The sequence below is a fragment of the Callithrix jacchus genome, chromosome 14 (assembly GCF_049354715.1).
Source record: "Callithrix jacchus isolate 240 chromosome 14, calJac240_pri, whole genome shotgun sequence".
In the NCBI taxonomy this organism is placed as follows: domain Eukaryota; kingdom Metazoa; phylum Chordata; class Mammalia; order Primates; family Cebidae; genus Callithrix; species Callithrix jacchus.
Window position 1 is genome coordinate 108,019,098 of NC_133515.1, and position 21,473 is coordinate 108,040,570.

Sequence of the window (21,473 nt, forward strand, 5' to 3'; positions counted from 1 at the left end):
AGGCTAAAAATCAAACATACATTTTCAGATATTTAGTGTTCATGTTACCTGAGGACTCACGAGATTACCTATGAACCTGCCTGTTCAGGCCTCAGTATCTCCTTGTGGAACAAAGCAAGATTCAGAAAAGATGTCCTCAAGTATCTCAAACACAGATAGGTGGGTTTCACGCATCAAATCACCGCTTACAACTTAGCCTACTTCTAGTCCAAGTACAACTTCATCCTTGGCCTCCGCTTCTCAGTGCTGAGGACAGTCCCCTTATTCATCCATCTTTTAAAATGATCAGAATGATCTTGTCTTCTCCCTTCAGTGATCAATCACAGTTCAAACACCACCAAAAATTCAACACTGGCATCATGATGGCCTAAACCATGGGGACCAGCAAGGCTGGGCCAGTCATGAACTGAAGACATTCTGTGCTTAAGTGCCTATGCTCAGTAATGGAAAAGGCGCTGCCCTGCCTCCGGAAGCTTACGCTGTGGTTAACAAAATAAGACAAGTACATCAATATCTAAGCAAGACAGAATGGGGGAAAACCAAATGTTTTTCTGATTTTCTAGTCTAAGTGTTAGAAGTTACCCCTATTTAAGTGAATTTAAATATCCATAATCTGATGAGGTATGTGACTTCACAGATTATTAGGTAAGAGGTGTTTAGTCAAAGAATAAACAGCACAAAGTTTTGAAACAGGAGGTAGAAAGAAATTATTCAGGCAGATAGGGCAAAAGAGTCCTCAGCAGAGCTTCCCTTCTAACAAAAATCAACGCCCCAAAATAATTTCTCTTCTAACAAAGAACAGCCTGAAAAATCAAGCTGTAAACATAAATAAGGAAGCTAGAAGCCTGCATGGGGGAATGCCAGCAGCTGCACCAATAGAAAACAGTTACCTGGGGGCCAGGCATGCCGAACACGGAGGCTCCATCTTCCCTTTTTTATTACCACATATACTGTAATAAATAAAAGGGCAACACGGTGCTGCTCGGGCAGAGAACCCACCTGCATAATGAAAGATTAGGGCAGGAGCTACCAGAGATTTGAGCCCTAAGCAAATGGCACACCTGTTCTAACCAGTCTTTCGCTCCCTATTCAGATCAGATATCGCCTCCCCATCAGTTTGTTTATAAAACCCCTGCATTTCACCATGGATCCAGCAACCCACTTTTCCAGCACCCTCTCTGTAGCAGAGAGCTATTCTCTTTCTTTTGCCTATTAAACTTCTACTCTCAACCTCACCCTTCATGTGTCCATGTCCTTCTCCCTGATGAAACAACAAACCTCAGGTATTACCCCAGACAAGGAGGCTGTTTCAATTTCACATGTATTTAGTAAATGAGAGACAGATGTTCAAATGCCAATCAAACACTGTAGCTAAGATTATTTCCACAATACCACATACTGCCTAGGAGTTCCAAGAAAACATAGCATTTCCAGGTGGCCAAGTCAGGAATGCTTCTAGAAGAAGTGCTATTTATGTCGGGCTATAAGGTTGGAGTGATGTTATGTGAGTGAAAGAAATTCTACGCACAAGGACCAAAGAGAGATGGATATTCAGCCTCATGTGCCAGACATGAAGGCATGACCTCAAGGATGTCATCCACAGCGAGATCCCTTCATCAGAGCTTTCCTCTCTGAGCGTCCTCTTGCTCTCGAAATAAAACATAAATGGCCTCATTAGGATGCATGCATGTCTCATCTCTCCAAACACGTTACTATCTCCTAAGGCTGGATCTGTATCGAATAATCTGGATGCCAGGGACTCTACCCACTGCGCCCTGGGCACAGCAGGCACTCAGTGCTGGTCTGCAAAAGAGCAGTTCACATCCTAAGAAAAAAAAAGTGTACCTTTATAGGAATTCAATCTGGAAAATAAGATGCCTCCACCCCTCAGATAATAATTTGTTTTTCCTGGTCATACTGTCGCTGTACTAATCCTTATCACCATAACATGTGAGTAGAGCTGGAGACAGGAAGTATAATCACAATGTGTTGAATCGCTATGAAGCAACAGACCTTTCTGTGATGTAGGAAGAGGCAACTGAAAACTCAGTTGCCTGCTTTAACATCAGGCTTAAAAATAGAAAAGCATTAATTATTCCTTTTCTAATTGCTAAATTATTACATGTTTTAAAGAGAAATTACACTAAAAGCCATAAAGAAGAAAAACCATCCAACTCCAAGGAAGACATCCAGAGGACCACGGTGTATTTCAAATAGCAAAGCAGATTTTTCTGAAAGCTTTCTTCAGTACCAAACACACATACACACACACAATTTAAACTGGCATTATCCTGACTAATGACTTCAGACAATCACTTCACTGCCAATTTCAAAAGTAAGCACCCGCCAGCACTTTCTTCAGTTCTTCCTTCATGTTGAAGGAAGTAAACAAACCACTTGTGAGCCTGAAACCGCAGCAGACCTGCCTGTCAGCAGCGAAGGAGAAAAGAACTCTCACACCTCCACACCAGGGAACCCACGTATTTGCCAGGAACATTTTAGGTGTGGAAGGGCCTCGAGATTTACCTGGCATGACCTTCACGGTGGAATGAAATACGTGCCTGATCTACACAGAGAGCAAGTCAGTGCTCTTCTACTTCAATTTCCTTCTCTCTACACACCAATACTCCCGAGTTGCGATGAATTTCTCCCTCAATTAAAGATGGCATTATACTTTCCGGGTTGTGTGTTGTGACCATCACTTTCCAGAACACATCCTTGGCCACTCTCACTGCCTTTACAAAACAGTATCATCCAGGGGCTCAGGTGGACTCACTCTGACTCAAGTTCTCTAACAAAAGAAAAGCTCAAGTCCCTTCGTGGTATGCCTTCTGAGTATCAGAAGCCACCTTCAGCTAGGCTATTTAAAAAAAAAGGGAGAGGAAGGCAGATTCTAAGAGTTGATCTGGGAACCTCGAAGGTTTTCACTCTGTTGCAAAGAATCCATGCCAAAGGCACAAGGGTCTATGTGGACATTATCCCTAGTCTACTCCAAGGAAAAAAAGGAAAAAGAAGAGGATTTTAGGGCTTCACTGAGCAAAAGGGCAAAACACACAGTTTACTTTTCCTCCACCCATGTTTCCTTCAGTTTTCCAATGGTCTTCGTTGCCAAGAAATATCCTCCCAGATACTAGGGGTGAGACATGAATTTCTCACTCTTAGAATCACAGAATGTGAGGGCTGGGAGGATCTTAGGAAAACGGGCCACAGAGAGGAAGTAACATGGAGCAACGTTGTATGATCTCCTTGAGGGCAGGTACAGGTAACCCCTTGATTGAGCTCAAAATGCCTGTTTGGTATAGACAAGTCCCAGGGAATCCGGGGGACTTGGGAACTTCACTTGCTGCTCCAGTGCAATGGTTTGAACGTGTGTTCCCTCTGGATCATGTTGAAACTTAATCCTCAATGTAACAGTATCAGGGGGTCGTGATCTTTAAGAAGTGACTGGGCTATAAAGGGTCTGTCCTCATGACTGGGTTAATCCATTCACAGGATAATGGGCTATCACGGGAGTGGAACAGCTATCATGAGAGGAAGTCTGTTACAGAAGCCGCTTCGCTTTTGTGTTGTGCCCCTCGTCCTCTGGTGCCTTCTGCTGTGCTGTGATGCTGCATGAGGCCCCCACCAGCAGCCCACCCACGAGGTCACCTGATCCGGGACTGCAGCATCCAAGACTGCAAGAAATAAATTTCTCTTCTTTATAAATTACCCAGTCTCAGGTACTCAATTACAGCAACAGAAAACGAACTAAGACATCCGGCAGGAGCTCTCCTATCTGGACGTGCACACGCACATGTACATCACGATCCCTGTTTTCCGAATAAACTTTTAAATAATCATGCCAATGTGCCATGTTCCACTTTCACTTCCATCCCACCTTTCAATCTCTCTGCTTCCTTTTTATGGTCTCTGACTCCTGGCCACGCCCCAGTGCCCCACGGAGAGAACAAGCCGTGAAAGTTACAAGGCCTCCTGAGACCCTGCGATCGGAACTCCCTGGAGTTGCAGACAGGCTGGCGCGTTTCTGACACATCAGATCACCAGCCTCACACCCAGAGCTGTGACTTGGCCACACAGATGCGGAGGCCCTGTCCTCTCACTGAGGAGGTTATTTGGAATGAATCAATGGGGTACTTCACCAGGTGTGTCACATGTTCTCTGCTCCAAGGGCAGTCAGGGAGCCAACAATGGAGAGCAGCAACTGGACCTCACGCTGCACCTACAAGATGACCTAATGCACCACGGAGGGAGCCACTGGGTAAAAGAGACGCTTTGGAATAGTGTCCAAGCACCTTTCAGCAGGGCCTAGTCTCAACCTTGATCTCTACACAGCCTACCCCACTGGCACCTTGCAGGTGAGACAAACCCACGGCTTCTCCTCAACTCCCCTTGGTGGGTTTGTGAGGAAGATGGCAGCTTCTTAATAATGGCTCACTGGAGGGCGCCTAACATTTGCTTTTTGCTATGTGGGAGCTTATGGCTGAACTGGCCCAGAGAGAGTACAAAATCGCTTCGATGTACAAAATTGCCCAGGAAAAGACAACCCACCCGACCTGCTACAAGTGGAATTAACTGTGCACCAGAGACCGGGTGGGATGCGTCGTCAAGCAAACCTGGATTTTAAGTCTGCCCCGGCCACAGAGCAGCCTGGCAGTGCTGAGCTTCAGCTCTCTGTCTCTCTGTTCTCTCTTGTACAAAATAAGCTGAGGATGACGCCTTCTTCATGAGGTGCTGTGAGAAGTGAACCAGGTCACCTGTGTAAAATGCCCATCCCTGCCTGTCGAAGGGGGTTCTCCATAAACAACGGTTCTCTAAATAATGTCATTCATTATTGAAAGTCAGCATGAAACTCATGAACAAAATGGCTCTCAAACATTTGCTTAAAGGAAAAAACACACACAACTAAAGCTCCCTCATGTTTAACAGAAACACATCACAACATAATTCCAAGTATTTCAAAGAAGTGGCCAGTGGTGTGGGTTATCCTCCAGTGTCCTCTGTGTGACAAAATTAATCCTTCTTGGCACGCAGGCGGCAACCACAACGAGGAGGCATGAAGGGGAGGCTCTGGCTTCTTGATAGCCATGGGGCCCATGGGGCTCCTGTGACATCTGAGTTGATTCCCACGAAACAAAACAAGGCAGTAGAAATGTCCACAGTGAGCCCTGCACGGGGACGGAGGCAAGGGACATGCAGCACCTGGCCTTCCTGCTAGATACGCCTGCGCACCTGGACTGACCGCTCTTGGAGGCAACAAGCAGGCCCGCATGGGACCAGGAAGCACCTCAGTTACCACACAGAGATTCAGGGTAGACGCAAAGGGACCCTGAGACCTCCATCCCAGCTCATTCACACATGGTATTTGATTTGGGGGAAGGACAGTTCTGTGGCAGAAACAAAAGCATCCTGTAAACACCTGGCCTACTAGTGGTTAAAGTCCCCATAGGGTCTGATGTTCTATGGCTTAACCCTGTCACTGTGTCTGTATTCTGTAATTACGGTATTCTGTAAATACGGTAAGGCCACCTGCCCTGAGGGTCACAGAACGCACAAGAGGAAAGTGGCACACGTGTTGCTCTCTGTGTCTACACATGGTGCCAGCAGACGTGGGGGAGCCGCCCCGTGAGCACAGCCGGGCTGGGCCTCCTCTGCTTCCTCCTGTGGGATCCACAGGAGCAACTGTCTGATTGGGAAGGCAGCCAGCCTGGGACCCTCCAGGAAATCCATTACAGTCACGTGGACAGTCCCTCAGAATCACGGATACTGAACCCTCTTCAGCTTTGTACATCAACATCCCACACACTCCCCACCATGACACAGGAGAGAAGCTGCCACGTTAGCTCAGCATGCTGGTGACAGCCCAACCTTTGTAACTCCCAGAGGGAGCCCGAGCTCCACCAAGAATGACAGAAGTGGGCCACACTTGGGTTATTGCTCAAGGTCTATGCTGAGAGGGCTATGAATCACTAAGATATCTGACTTGAGAACTTTCATCAGCTGCTCTACCTAAAATGTAACATCCCTTTTTTTCTCCCAAACTGGGTGGTCACCTGGGGGAAGGGGAGGAAAGCAAGGAAGGCTTGACCTTGTCTGCGTTTGTTCTGTGTCTGGCCTGGCAGGTGGCTGAGTTACTGTGCTGTGTCCTCCAATCACTCCATTTTGCTTTCTGTTCCTTCACCAGCGCAGAGCTGAGCCCTGCAAAGGGGCTGCTAAGTCCAGGAAGAGCAGAGATCAAGTTCCACCTTCCAGGAGGAGACAACACGCCCGGGGCCCCGTGGTGGCTGCGCATGACAGCCTGGCTGCAGACGACTGTGTGCTTCCATCTGTCGCCTTCCAGCGCAATGTGACAGCAGCCCTCCGGAGATCCATCTGCTTCCCTGGAGTTCCATCCCGACTCCTCCACCCAACTTTGTCGTTGCCTAACTGGGCACATCCAAGATTAGGCAGCCTCAGCTGCAGCCCCCAGAAGGAAAGCTAAGAACCTCACATCAAGCTGCTAAAAAACAGACATGTTGAGATTGAATGGTGAGAGGCGGGGAGCTAGTGATGGCCCACAGTCGCTGCAAGGCAATATAGAAGCTAAGATTGGAAAAGGGTAGGAGGAAAAAGGGACACTTTCTTTTACTTAAAATAAAAACATTTGCAAAGAGGTAAGTCTCAGAAATGCCTTTCAGTGTCCTCTAGGATCTCAGCAGAGGTCTAGAGCAGAGGGCACCTAAAGTCCCAGTATTCAGAGAGACTACAGTGTCATTCAATCCCAGAAGCGCCTGCTGAGGCTCAGCTCGATGCAAAAGTGTGCAGAGTTGCTTGGAGGAGACACAGACATAAACCACGTGGGTACCCATCCCCCCGCCAATCCCACAGCAGCCTCTATGCAGTGGGCTCTCTGCACTTGGTGTGGTCAGTGTCAAGATGGACATCAGGTCAACCAGTTTCCCTCTGAGTGAGCGCAACATCCAGCATTTACCTGCACACAATCACATTCCCCCAGTCACACTTTGCACGCATGTACAATGCAAAAGGGAACTTTTAAAAATGCAGTTCCTTCATTCAGCAAACATTTACCACTTCCTTCTGACCTCTGAGCACTCTCAACACCAAGCAGACATAAGGTTGAGCTCAGGGCCCAGACGCAGCTGGTAAATCCCTACACGCAGGGCAGAGGGACGCAGGATTCAACAGAGGCAAGCATGCGGGCCAGAGGACGGGTTTCTCAGTCAGAAGGGCTCTCAGGAACAGCTTCCTGCAGACACTCGACCAAGGGCAGGGAACATCCAGTGAGAAATCACGCCACCAAATGGTGATCTAGAACCACCAATTATTCCTTACTTTCCAGCTGGAGTGTGCTGGGGGCCTGAGAGTAAATCAGGCTGCAGCCAGGCCAGAGGTCTCCTTGCAGGTTCAGGAGAAGAGTCCACACTTTGTTCCTGATGCCCTGAGAACTACTGAGGGAGTTTTCCACAGAGAGCATTTTCATATGCATGTCATTTCAGCGTGATTTTCTACAGTCTGAGGCAAGGAAAGCAGTCAGAACTTTGCTGCAGGTAAGTGATAATTTGCAAGCGCCCTGCATATCTTTCGGAGTATACGTATGTGCTGAAAGCTTATCAGATAATGTGTGAGGGGGTGAACTATAAGCCGCCAAGCCTCCCGGAAGCATGCAGGTTGTTCTTCCATGGAAGCTGAGTAGTGTCCCAGGATGCCACTAGATTACAACAGAGCATCCTAAAGCCAGACTCGAGATGAGCCGTGAGCCAAGCAAACAAAAATCTCAGTCTAAGATCCAAGAGACCCAGACTCAAGACCCAACTGCAAATGAAATTCATGAGATCTTGGACCACTCCACGGTGCCATAAAGCCTCAGTATCATCATCTGTGATTTGGCTTACTGAGAACTGCCCTACTTCACACGGGGCTGCCATGGGGATCTATGCAATGACGGACAGACATGACATCCACGAAGATGTGTGGTGCACACATGACATTAGGGAGCTGAAAGCTGCTTCTTCTGGAGGCACCGCTGACTCTCTGGTTTGACTATTTCACAACCATTTCAGGTACACACCGTGTACTGGATACAGAGAAAGGTGATTAGCCTCAAGTTTACGGAAAAGTAAGCAGCTATAACTGTGTGTCCTATCCCAAACACCCCACCAAAAAAAAACAGAAACAAGAAAAGAATTTGCCAGTCGGCAGCCAGGACTCCTGAGTGTCTGACACAATCCTCTATGAATCAGACAAGTCCCTTAACATGTAATCTGGGCTATTTTAGAACCCCCAATAAGCTTTAAATGGGTGAGGAGGGATTACCTTATTTTTAAAGGTCCCAGAGGGCTTGAAGCCATGTTATAATATTTTTATAGCCTCTTTCAGAGTCAGGAGCTGTACGGATTTTGTACTCACCCTGAATTTAACTGGTACTTAAGTGTCTGATTATAGCTGCAAACACACTTCTCGTTCCAGTGTGTGGTTGGAGAGGTGGACAGAGAAGCAGCTTTGGAAATTTACAGCACAGAAATAGCATGTGGTCTGTCTCCTTGAAAAGAATCAATCCCTCTGTGACAACAGCTAGAAGACCAGCAAAGGGCCTGAAGCAAACAAAAGACAGCCATTAAAATGGGGCTTCTTGTCACCATATCCCTGTTTTGGGACACTGGAGAGGCGTTGCCAGTCTGGGAGACACCAACGAAGCCGGCTGCAGGCACGGAGCCGGGGCACAACAGACAGGGCAAGTCTGGCAGGAAAATCGGGGATCATCCAAGCAAAACATCTAGACGCAGTGCTGATTTTAAAAGAAATAATTAAGAAAGAAAATGCACCAGACACTTCCTAACTGGCTTTGCATAAAGGAGCAACTCTATTTGGCTGTGGAGGTGAAACAAGGATGGCAGGAGTGACTGGAATGGGCTGAGAAGAACAGACTTGTCTAGCCACTGGCCAGCCCTGGGACCCCGCAGGCCTCTGATCACTCCTCTGTAACACGAAAGCCTTACATGTAAGGGATGGTCTTGTGGGTTTCGTGGAGGAGAACCATGGAGGGAAGCCTTAGTTGATGGGGGTCACAGGTGCCCTAAACTTACTCCTATGTGGGCCTGAGCTGAATTTTATTTTTATTTATTTTTAAGACACTGGGCTTCCATAAGACTTCCATTGGAAAATGGATCACCACAAAACTACTCCCAAAATTTTGAAAACTCTGCACTGCATGATCCCTATGATTTCCTTTAAGCGTTCATATTTGGACACAACAGTGCTACCTTACAGTAAAACAATCAAAAGAAAAAAAGTCTCCGATCTTACCCTAACAAGCTCTCTCATTGTGCTGCAGACACCCTAATAAACATGTCTGATAATGAATCCTGATTTGTCCCCAAATTTCAAGTCACACAGAAAAAAATAGGGCAAAGAGGTGTCTATTTTTTTTTTTTTTTTTTTTTTGAGACGGAGTTTCGCCTTGTTACCCAGGCTGGAGTGCAATGGCGCAATCTCGGCTCACCGCAACCTCTGCCTCCTGGGTTCAGGCAATTCTCCTGCCTCAGCCTCCCGAATAGCTGGGATTACAGGCACGTGCCACCATGCCCAGCTAATTTTTTGTATTTTTAGTAGAGACGGGGTTTCACCATGTTGACCAGGATGGTCTTGATCTCTTGACCTCGTGATCCACCCACCTCGAGGTGTCTATTTTTAAGAATAACACTTATCTTCTTGGATAAGGTAGTGCATGGGTCATCTTATAAATGTTGATATATGTTTACTATAGAAAATAAAGTTAAAAAATTATAGAATGAAAATAATCTAGAATATCAACTTGATAACAGCTAAGTTTACCAGTGCTCTGTTCCTTCTACATTTGCAAAGTGTGTCACACAGCCCTAGACTTACGTGCATGAATTTAGAAATATTTTTTTCTACACTGAAAATCCGTTGTGCCTATTAACTGAAAATCTAAGTGTCATGAAAAACCTATCAGTGAAGAGGTCCCAGCCTCTTTGATGCTCCATCCAAATGATGAAACAGGTTTGAACGAAAGGGCCACCCAGGTCTTCAGTAGCAATAAAAATCAAATTGCAGACATCCACCTCCCTCATTATGATGAATTAGAGTCTACAAAGCCCCTTTCCACCAGGAAATAAATAAAGCCCAGTTAAAACAGATTGAACTAAAAAATAAATAAGCATCCTAGCTTATAAACCTGTAAGTCACTACAGAGTTCTAAGGCTTTTAGAGTTTTTAGGAACTGAGAAGTTAAGACTTTTTTTTTTTTTTTGAGACGGAGTTTCGCTCTTGTTACCCAGGCTGGAGTGCAATGGCGCGATCTTAGCTCACCGCAACCTCCGCCTCCTGGGTTCAGGCAATTCTCCTGCCTCAGCCTCCCGAGTAGCTGGGATTACAGGCGCGCACCACCATGCCCAGCTAATTTTTTGTATTTTTAGTAGAGACGGGGTTTCACCATGGTGACCAGGATGGTCTCGATCTCTTGACCTCGTGATCCACCCGCCTCGGCCTCCCAAAGTGCTGGGATTACAGGCTTGAGCCACCGCGCCCAGCCAAGACTTTTTTTTTTTAACTTTTTGTGAACACAGAAAAATATCAGTGGTGACTACTGAGAGAAGAGAAACAGAATGTATAACTTCCAAATTATAAAAAAAAAAGGAGTAAAAATATAAAAAAACAAATACGCTTTAAAAAAACAGAAAACAGCATAAAATTATCTGGAGAAAAAATTCAAATGTATTAAAGATCATAGAAAATAAATGGATTAAACTTGATACCCAAAAGAAAGAAATGGTAAACCTAAATCTTCAAAACAGATAAATATACCTAAAACCATAAGAAATTGGAGAAATCAGAGGTCAAAGAATGGAGAAAAGTGATCAAGAAAAATGCCAACCGAAAGAAAGCTATCGGGCAAAATAGGCTTTCAGTTCAAGACCAGCCTGGCCAATATGGTAAAACCCGTCTCTACCAAAAATACAAAAAATCAGCAGGGCATGGTGGTGCGTGCCTGTAGTCCCAGCTACTCAGGAGGCTGAAGCAAAAGAATGGCTTGAACCCAGGAGGTGGAGGTTGCAGTGAGTCGAGATCGCCCCATTGCACTCCAGCCTGGCGACAGAGCAAGACTTTGTCTCAAAAAAAAAAAGAAGAAGAAGAAAGCATAACTAGAGAAAACGAAGGTAATATATTATCAAAGGCTCAATTCATTAAGGAGCCAGAAAATTCTAAATTTGTATACATCAAATAGCTTCAAAATATACAAAGCAAAAAGAACAGACTTCCTGAGAAAAATGCCAAACATACCACCGCATTGAGAAAACTCACCATACATTGCTATAAAATGGCAAACATGCAAAACCAGTAAAAGTGTAGAAAATATGAAAAGCACTGTAAACAATCCTGATGTGATAGATTGTAAAACCCAGAACCAATGAACTAGGAATTCACAGTTTTCTCAAAAACACACAGAAGATTCACAAAAGCTGACGTTATGCTGGGACATAAAGAACAAGTCAGCAAATTTCAAATAAAGGGTATCACATGGACCAGGTGCTCTGACCTCAATGCAGTTAAGATAGATATTGATCATGTAAAGATTCCCCACGTTTGAAAATTGTGAAAGACTCCTCAATAACTCATGGGTTGTCTGGGCACAATGGCTCACGCATGTAATCCCAACACTTTGGGAGGCTAAGGTGGGCAGATCACCTGAGGTCAGGAGTTCGAGAACAGTCTGACCAACATGGAGAAATCCTGTCTTTACTGAAAATACATAATTAGCTGGGCATGGTGGTGGGTGCCTGTAATCCCAGCTAGTTGAGAGGCTGAGGCAGGAGAATGCTTGAACCCGGGAGGCGGATGTTGCGGTGAACCGAGATTGTGCCATTGCACTCCAGCCTGGGCAACAAGAGTGAGACTCTGTCTCAAAATAAATAAATTAATTAAATAATGGGTTGCAGAAAAATATGCAACTTAAAAACATGTAGAACTAAATATTAATGAGAATATTATTAAAGAAAACTTATGAGATGCCATTAAAGCAGTACTGAGAAGAAAATTTTTTGAGACGGAGTTTTGTTCTTGCTGCCCAGGCTGGAGTGCAATGGCGCAATCTCAGCTCGCTGCGACCTCTGCCTCCCTGCTTCAAGTGATTCTCCTGCCTCAGCCTTAGAAATAGCTGCGATTACAAGCACCCACCACCATGCCTGGCTAATTGTTTATATTTTTAGTAGAGATGGGAGATGGGGTTTCATCATGTTGGCCAGGCTGGTCTCAAACTCCTGACCTCAGGTGATACACCTGCTTTGTCCTCCCAACGTGCTGGGATTACAGGTGTGAGCCACTGCACCCGGCCCTGAGAAGAAAATGTATAATCTTAAATGTTTATATTTTAACAACAGGGCTAAAAATTATTGAGCTGTTTTTAGCTGAACAAGTTAGAAAAGCAACTACAGACCAAACTCAGAGCAAAAGAAGTCCTATTACAAACAAAAACAAAAATAGATAAAACACAAGGTTAAGTTACAATACAGAGGGGTCGACAAAGTCAAGAATGAAAATCATCATAAATGAACAATCTGGCAGGTTGGCTGAGGGAGAAAAAATAACAATTGTAACAAATAATGTAAGAGATTTTAAAATCTGTCAATAATTTTATGCTAATCAAATTGAAAAGCAGGGAATTATGAACACACTCCTAAAGAAATACAACCTAACCTGGGCAGCATAGTGAGATTCCATCTGGATTCTATCCTACACATCTGGATACTATTTGTTCATTTTTTAATGTTTTTTCTTGTTATATATATAAATATATGCAAATATATATCTTAGTTTATATATATATATATGTATTTATAAATATATAGCTTAAGAACATTGACTGAAGAAGACACAAGTATAAATAAACTTACAAACTTTACAAAAAATTGATTACAAATCTTCCTACAATGAAATCACTAGGTCTTGTTTTCAGTTGAGTAATACCAAAATTTCAACAGCAGATCATACAAATCATACACAAAATCGTCTGATGAATTAGGAAAAATAGGGGGAAAAAATACAAAAACCTCCCTCTTAAATCAGACAAAAACAGTTAAGGAAAGAAAAAATATAAGCCAAACTCTCTCACGAGTAAAGAAGCAAAAATTTAAAACAGAATATGAACAAATAGAATCCAGATGTGTGTCAGATGTGCATTTAAACAAGCTAGATTTATCTTAGAAGTGTAAGAGAATTGAACATTTGAACATACTGTAAGTGTAATAAAACATAATAAAAACAGTGAGCACCACATGGTCCTCTTAATAGGTGCGGAACCAGTCTTTGATGAAATTCAACATGTATTTATGATTAAAAACATAGAATACAACTCTACAAATTAGAAACACAAGGTAATTTCCTTAGCCTAATAAAGGACATTTAGAAAAATATGATAGCAAACATATTCTTGGTTCCCTATAAAACTCAGGCTAGAGGAAAGAATATCTGCTATTACTTCAATTCAGCAATGTGCCTTGGGCTATAATGCAAAAATGAAAACAAAAAGAAATCAAAAGTATAAGAACTGAAAATGAAAAAACAATACTTTCATTATCTATAAAATACATTATATGTGCAAGAATCTATAGACAAAATATTAAGAATACCAAAGGTTTAGTAAAGTGACTGGATGCAAGATCAATGTCAAAAAGGTAATTACATTTATACCCTCCAGCAAAGATTCCATTTCCAAAGGTATAAAAGAAACTAAGGTACTAGGAGCAAATTCAACAAAAGATAAGTAAGGCATATATCTAGAGAAAAGTACAAAATAAATAAGAAGTTTATGACATAAATACATGGATAGTGATACACAGTTCATGGATGAGAAAAGTCAGTATCACAGAATATATCAATTCTTTCTAAACTGATCTACAGGATACAAGGTTTAGCAATCAAGAATGCTTGAAATAGCAAAGGAAGATTAGTAGGTAGTTCGGGGACAGGTGGGGTGCCAGGGCAGCAAGATATAGGAGCACCATTCACATCTACAATGCTTTTGTTTGAAAGATAGGCTAATGGATATTCATTAATTATGCTTCAAAACTTACATAGTGAAGTTTTCCACAGGTCAACTTCTACTGAATACACCTCTTTAAATGCAATGCTTAGAACAATAATATGGCAGAATCCTGTTTTCATTAAAAGGTGGGTATCTTTTTATCCCTCCTAAATTTTCTAGAGGGGTAAATCAAAAAATAAAAATTAATAATAATGATGGTGATGATCATAGTTTTTCTCTGGGGAAGAAGGTAGAGAATTTAAATTTTTAGTTAATATACTCTCTGTAGTTTAATAATTTTACTGTGTATATATATTTATTTTTAAAATAAATTATCTGTAATTACTTAACTAAATAATTCCTTAGAAAACTTTCAGAACTCAAATACAAAAGTTAAGATTAAGAGCAAAGACAGATCCTGAATGAATCCTGAAAATCCAATGTTGACCTGTCAATGAATTTAAAGGACACATAACTACCCTGACTGAGTGCAGGTCTCTGAAATGGAAGTCCTGGATTTTGTTCACACCCTCCTCACTTCACCTGTCTCTTTTGTCAGGGACTCAGCTCTGTGCTAAAAAGGCCTAGACTGCCTCCAGGGCCAGCTCTCAAAGTCCGTGGATTTCATGATCCTTTTAATAAGGAGGATATCCTTTAATTCCTGTCCTGTATGAGAACCTTCCTTGGATCACGTCTTTCAATGCATTCTCTAGTCTACCAGAAGTTTATTGATTTCCTTAGAAAAAAAAGAAAAAGAAAAAGGACTGTGAAATGCCTTCCCCAGGCTAACCCTCTCTTCAGAGATTCAGAAATATGATTCTTTTCCTCCATCCTGGAACAATTTATATATAAACCTCCTGTTTGCAGTTAATGCTCACGTTCAGTTGACTTACTCACGTAATAGAGAAATAACAGGCTCTTCATTCGGATTCTTCCAAACCTCGAACTGCATTAGACTTGCTTTCTGGGAGGTGTCGATGATAATATTATACTCTCTGGAGCTGACTTTAGCCTGCACCAAAGTTTCAAATTGAATTGGACAAAGCGGACCCAGAGGACCCAGACAAGGATCAAAAGCACCATGTGGTCATCTTGCATGGCCTACGCTTTCAGGGATGGACAGACACCCCAGAACCCAGTGGTGCCTCTCCTCTGCCCCCAGTGACCTCATCCACCAATGGACTTCACAGTGGCATTCCAAATCTCTGCAAAATAATTCATCGATTTCAGTATGTGCTTCCTCCTACAGCTGGCTGGACACCATTACTTCTGGTACTCAGGTTCTCTTCTGAAGCATATAAAATACCAGCTGATAGTCCTGAAAATGGCTCCTCCAAAACACGGGTGTTCAGAAAAGATCCACTCCGCTCTCACCACACCCAAGCCCATCTGGATCCTGCCAGATCTTAAAATCCTAAATCACTTCCATTTGGAATCAAGATGTTTTCCAAGATGTTCTAATCTCCCTTGCTTTCCTGGTGCTAAAAGTCACCTCTTAAGGGTCCCTCCAAAACTTTTATCAGGCAGAAAGATAAAGCGAGACTTGAAAATGGAGCATCCTGGGCTTGTTCCAACTCCACCAATGGCCCGTTGCCTCATCTTGAGCAAGCTTTGTTCAGCCTTTTTCTCAGTTGGATGACAGGAGGCACTATGGCTCACAGGGGCCTTGTGTAAGCTGGCAAAATAACTATGCAAATGGAAGTTCACTTATAAACATCAAAGTGATAAATAAATGACAGCTGTCAGCAGCAACCATGTGTCATTTCATGCATCCCTAGACCTCTGGGCAGGATCCAAACTTGCATGGCTCCAGGAGCTTGAGAATAAAAATCAACCTCCTCTAAGGCTGTCCCTTCTTTCTGTGCTGTGAACAAAAGACATCCCTCAGCCAGATCTGAATCTCCCAAATCCCTTCAGCCCAGCAGCACCATCAGAGTATTCTCCCCTGAGAGAACAAAACATGTAGACCATCTCAACACCTAGTCTTCCTTGCAGCTGGGAGCAACGGAGCTCTCTGGTATCTTGTTTGTATCTGCTGAGTTTCCATGGTTTAGCATAGCTGCACCAGGTACACACATTGACCTCCTTCCCTCTTCCCTCAGGACCTAGATTGGCCTACACATGGTCATTTCATGTGCTTTTAGTTCTTAATCTATAGCTAACATGTGAGTGACTAATAGCTGAATGTTGATTACACGTTATGAACAATTTCCCCACCCTTCAACACATCTGATCCTGAGAGAGAGCCTCTGCCATTCCCATTGTACAATGAAGAAATCCAGGCTCTGAGAGGAAATGGCTTGTCCAGATCATGTGGGCAGGATGGCAAAGAGCCAGGCCTCTCTGACTCTCCAGCTCCACCTCTTCCCACTGACCCTCTCATCTGCTCTGTGTGGCCTGCAGTGGAGGCTGCCCCCTTTTTTGGCTTAAATATGGCTTAAAATAATTTTTTAAAACTGCTCAGGCCCTTTGCATGTCCCCCAGTTGCCATCAGAAAACTTCATAAGAACTACAAATTGTTGAAAATGATGTAACTTCTGGCGCACTACTTTTTAAAAAATAAGTTGTTATGTATAATTTTTTTTTTTTTTTTTTTTTGGTGCCACAAAGAAAAATTAATACTGGGACAAAAGATCTCTCAGCAAAGCAATTCTTTTTACTTCCTGCAGAAAGGGTACTTCTGTTAGCAATCTTGCCACTAGAGTACAATGAACAAAGGAAAGCAGACATATTTATTTCTTATGCATTTGGGGTTGTCCTTACTGCTGTGTCTGATCTCCGTTGGCTGGAGCCAGACCTCACAATCTAAACTAAAACCTGATTGGCTAAAAACTTGAAACTTTTTTCTAAACAGGTAAAAGCAATGGAGAGCAAAAAAAAAAGGAAGTCCAAATAAGGAAGAAACATAGGCTGCAACCTGGGATATGCCTGTGAGCACGTCCAGCAGACATCTTGGTTAAAGTACAAAGACATAGAATGCCGTCCATGTCTGTAAGCATGTCTAACAGCTATGTAGGATAGGACTCCTAGCAAAAAGCAAGAAGGCTTTTGAAGAAAGTGTTTAAAAGAAACTATTATGTCTAACACTTATGAATTTTTCTTAAAAAAGAAAAGAAACTTTGAAGAGGAACTTTTCTACTTCTCACATTAAGTCAATGTCAGTTTTTGGCCTCTCATTATTTTATATATGTAGAAACTTTCTTCTTGGATAGAAATTTTAAAGCATTCCTTTATTTCTCTGAAACTATATTACCATTGTTATTTTCCTGACATAATTTTTACTTCATGTAATGTAATCTAGGATTCTGTCTGTATTTTATTAGCAGAAACATTTTACTGATTTTAAAAATTAAGAAAAGTATTAATTTTTGAAATAGCTTGTTACCATAAGGTTTCTACTATTAAAAATTACTGCAATTGTAATGATTCTACAATTAATATAAACAGGATAAATATAAAATTAATGTATATTTCTTAAATCTAAAAAATAAACTTCTATTGAAAATAGAAGAATTTGCATTTTTTTCTCTTAAAGTTTGCATATCTACAGATAAATATTACATATATGTGTAATAAGACTCAATTCAAGATCAATTTTGTTCCAATTTTCCATTTTTATAGCTATAATAACTTCACTACTTTGTTCACATACATGCACAGCTGGACTAGAAGACATGTTGTAAAAATGGAACCCAAGTCTTTGAACTTCTATGTATATGCCAAAAATAACATAGTAATAAAAGAAAAACTAACTTTAAGTGATCAGCTGACAACTTAATCAGCAGATCTTCCCGCAAAAGTAAACATTTGGGAACCACCAGATATGCAAAGAATGTGCAACCAAGACATTAGTCATTCAGGTCCCAATTTCTGGGAAATACATCAAGAGACTATACTAAGACTTTATAAATAACTGTACTCATTACTTTTTCCCTTAGAGGCACCTTGTTTAAGTTAATATACTCACAACGAGCTTGAAAAAAATCTCAATATGTGATTTTATTAAAAATGCTTCAGTTACATGTTTGTCAATATTATTTGTATAAACAGTTCATTCTAATAACCTGAGAAACAACGGAGGTTCTCACTATCAATCAAATCGATCAGACTTATGTTCTACCAGAAGAGGTTTCACCTTATCTTTAAATTCAAACAAATGTTTTTACAATGACCATATATTTATGTACATACAATCATATGTATTATATTTATACCATATATATTTAGAGAGAGAGAAAGAAGGAAAAATAATGGTTAAAGTTCTGAGAGATAAATCATGAAACACAACTCATAAAACAGATTATTAAAATCAGTAAGGTCAGGCTTAAAACAAGATTGAGGTGACTGAATTATGTTGCCCATTTTATAACAAATTCTAAAGGCAAGATACTTATGGTGCTCTCATTAATACTTAATAAAGTAGTGTTAAATGGAACTAAAATTAGAAGTTATTTATGAAGCTATAAGTCTGAGAGCAGGCATGATATTTTTTTCATTATTGTATATGCATGTGTCTATGAAACTCTGTTGTTAAATTCTGGGGAACAATCAAAAGAAACTGTATGTTTAAAATCAGGACAAAAATACATTCGTTTTTGTTAAGCCTCATGACCCAACATTTCCTACTGAATCTTCTCCCTCTATCCCGGAAGCACACCACCACTCAATCGACCATCCAGGAACCTTTTGTTTTGAATCACATCACTATCCTTGGCACACCTGAATGGTTCTCCCTGCGCAGGAGACAGATTCGACCTCTTCCCAACCACAAATCTTCAGACTCCAGGCTCTAAGGGTCCCCCCAAGTCCTGCTGTCCGAGGGCCCAAGTTCTCCTCCTCTCCTTTCCTCACAGCAGACTCAAAACTGTCTTGGTTGTGAGAATTCTTCTAACAATCGGCATCCATTTCTCATTGTCTTATTTTTACTCTGGCCCATGCTCAAGTTTTGGGAAGTGGATTCCACATCCTCAGCTTGTCAACATTACTCAAAAAAAAAAAAAAAATCAACAAAAGAAACCACATTCTTACAAACAGAAGTCAGCCTGTGTCTTCTCATTTATCCTCGGGGCCTCAAGCATAAGACCTTGCACATAGAGACGTCTGTCTTATCATAGAAAACCGGCACTTGGCGTTCTCTCTGCCCCTCCGATATGGCATGTGTAAACACAGGGAAGGCTCAAACAAGACTGACCCAGCAACAGACTGACTTCACATAGTAGCCTAGAGCACAGTACATGGAGGAACATGGCCCGAAGCGCTTAAACACAAAAATAAACAAACCCCAGAAAGCTGAAACTGAGCTGAATGTGGAAAATATGGTTGTCAGGACGGATTTTCACACCATCAGCCGCTGCATCTCAGAACAGCATCTCTGTTTCCATTTCTAAAAATACTGCTCATTTATCCACGTCAGCAACTCTGAAACCATGAGAAACTAGAGCCAGGTATCGACATTTTTGCTTCTGGTTCATGCTTTAAAAATGACCTTTGCCCTAAAGGCTAAGTAGCCAGACCAGCAATGAGCCGGCCACACAAAGCTGTAGGTCCCCAGACGTGGCCGGTCTCAAGGCTGAGTGATGGTCAAGGCCAAGTTTCTTAACCAAAGATTTCTTTTCTTTTTAAACCACTGATATTTTCCACTTGGGAAAAACAAAACAAAACAGAACAGAACAAAAACTTGTATTTCAGATTTAACTACTTCAGTCATAGAGGGCTGAATTGAGGCTGGTTTATAGTCCACGAAAACCATCTCTCTTTATAAATCCTAACCATTAAGAAACATCTTTGCACGTGCCGGAATGTCATTTTCTAGTATTTAGGCCACTTCACCATGACTCTTTTTTGAATATGAAGCCACTTCACAGTTATTGGACTTTGAGACAGATTCCCACACAGAGCGTCCTGTGAGGTGGGCATGGCCAACAGAGAGAACACAGAATTCCACGTGGCCTCATGGCGAGTTTTCTCCAGGGTACTTTAATGTCTCCCTCACCCGCGAGGAGTCTGTATCGAGACCAGTAAGTGTACTGCAAGGAAAGATGCAATAATCCTAATATGCTCCAGTTAAGATTAAAAAATAAACATATATGTGAATGCGCTTATTTTCCAAGGAATGGAAGAGGAAGTGGGAGGGAAGCTCCAAATGTCAACCTTCACGGTGGCCACATCTGGGTCACAGTGTCCCAGCCAGGAAATGCAACAGTGACACCTTAACAATCCTGCCTTCCCAGGATCACCAAAGAGGTAAGTAGGCAATCGAGTAGGTGGAAGGGAAGATCTCCCCAGTAGCCCTTTTAAAGTACAGACAATGAAAATGGGAGGCAGGATGACTGAGGAGCCAGGCTTGCAGACAGGAACGCTGGAACTTGGGGCTCCCGCAGACACCCCATAAGCTGGTTCCTCGCACCATCTCAGATCACTGCCTGTGCCACTGCAGGTCCCACAGCGCCCAGCACCTTCCCGCATCTCCAATGGCTCCTCCTCTGCTCCTTCCTCCCTCAGCCCCGCTGTCCTTTCTCCTCACCTCCCTGTCTCCATGCTCTCTGAGATTAGGATCCTGTCTCCCCGGCACACACTACCCACTGCGGCCACACTTTCACTGTGTCCCTCTCAGCTTGGCCAAAAGATCTCTCAGTTCTTGACCTCCTGCATGTATCAGTTCCCCCGCGGGGCTATCTGGAGAGGCACTCAATCACCCAGAGTGGCTCTTTGAATCTGAGGCCAGAGCTTCAAGTGGGCTCTGAAGGCCATCAGACGGCCGCTCTGCACCTCCTCTCTAGAGGACTTCCTGCTGCCTGCTGGTCTCTACAAACTTCCAATCCCTCCTCCATGTGGCATGCTCAGATGCTGGCTTTGACTCCCCACTTCACAAAGAAAGGTCGGCATCAGAAGAGAACTGCAGAGTGTCCTAGCACCACCCACACATGTATCTGTCATTTGATCCATCCCCACTGATAACTATCCACCTGCCTCCTAAAGCCAGTAACTCCACATGTCTACAAACCCATCTCTCTCTCCTACTCAAGAAGTGTTTTCAGCAACCTCCATCCCATGTAATCCATATTTTCCTCTCTATGAAATCACCCCATATCAACATGCTGATAAGGCTTCCAACTGAAAACTAATTCTAAGCTTTTTTACCCCACCAGATATCACCTCAGACTCTGCTCCCTTTTGCAGCAGCTCAAGTGAGTTGTCTACAGTCCGTCTCCACATCTTCCCCTGCACCCTTCTCTCCAATCCAGCTTGTGTTGCCGCAGGCACAGACTGCTGGCCCCGGCTGAACCGAGCCTCCATTTGTAGTCCTCCTCCCCAGGCTCTTGGTTTCCCCACATCCCCCTGGTTGTTCTCTCTTGGTCTCCTTTCCTGGCTTGTCATCTTCTGCTCCTCATGAAACTGGAATGTCCCAGGGCCCAGTCCTTACAGCTTCTCTCTT

The 21,473-nt window shown here is 42.9% G+C and overlaps 1 protein-coding gene across 6 annotated transcripts in view; it reads right to left on the bottom strand.

Annotated features, from left to right (window-relative positions):
• Positions 1–21,473, bottom strand: part of RNF144A (ring finger protein 144A) — a 163,032-nt gene that overhangs the window by 116,561 nt on the left and 24,998 nt on the right. Inside the window, exon 3 of one of the 6 annotated variants that reach the window (XM_078350017.1) lies at positions 1,846–20,064. The exons of the other annotated variants lie outside the window; for them this stretch is intronic. The gene's annotated coding sequence lies outside the window, so the exon portion shown is untranslated. The remainder of the gene's footprint in view (positions 1–1,845; positions 20,065–21,473) is intronic. 6 annotated transcript variants of the gene reach the window in all.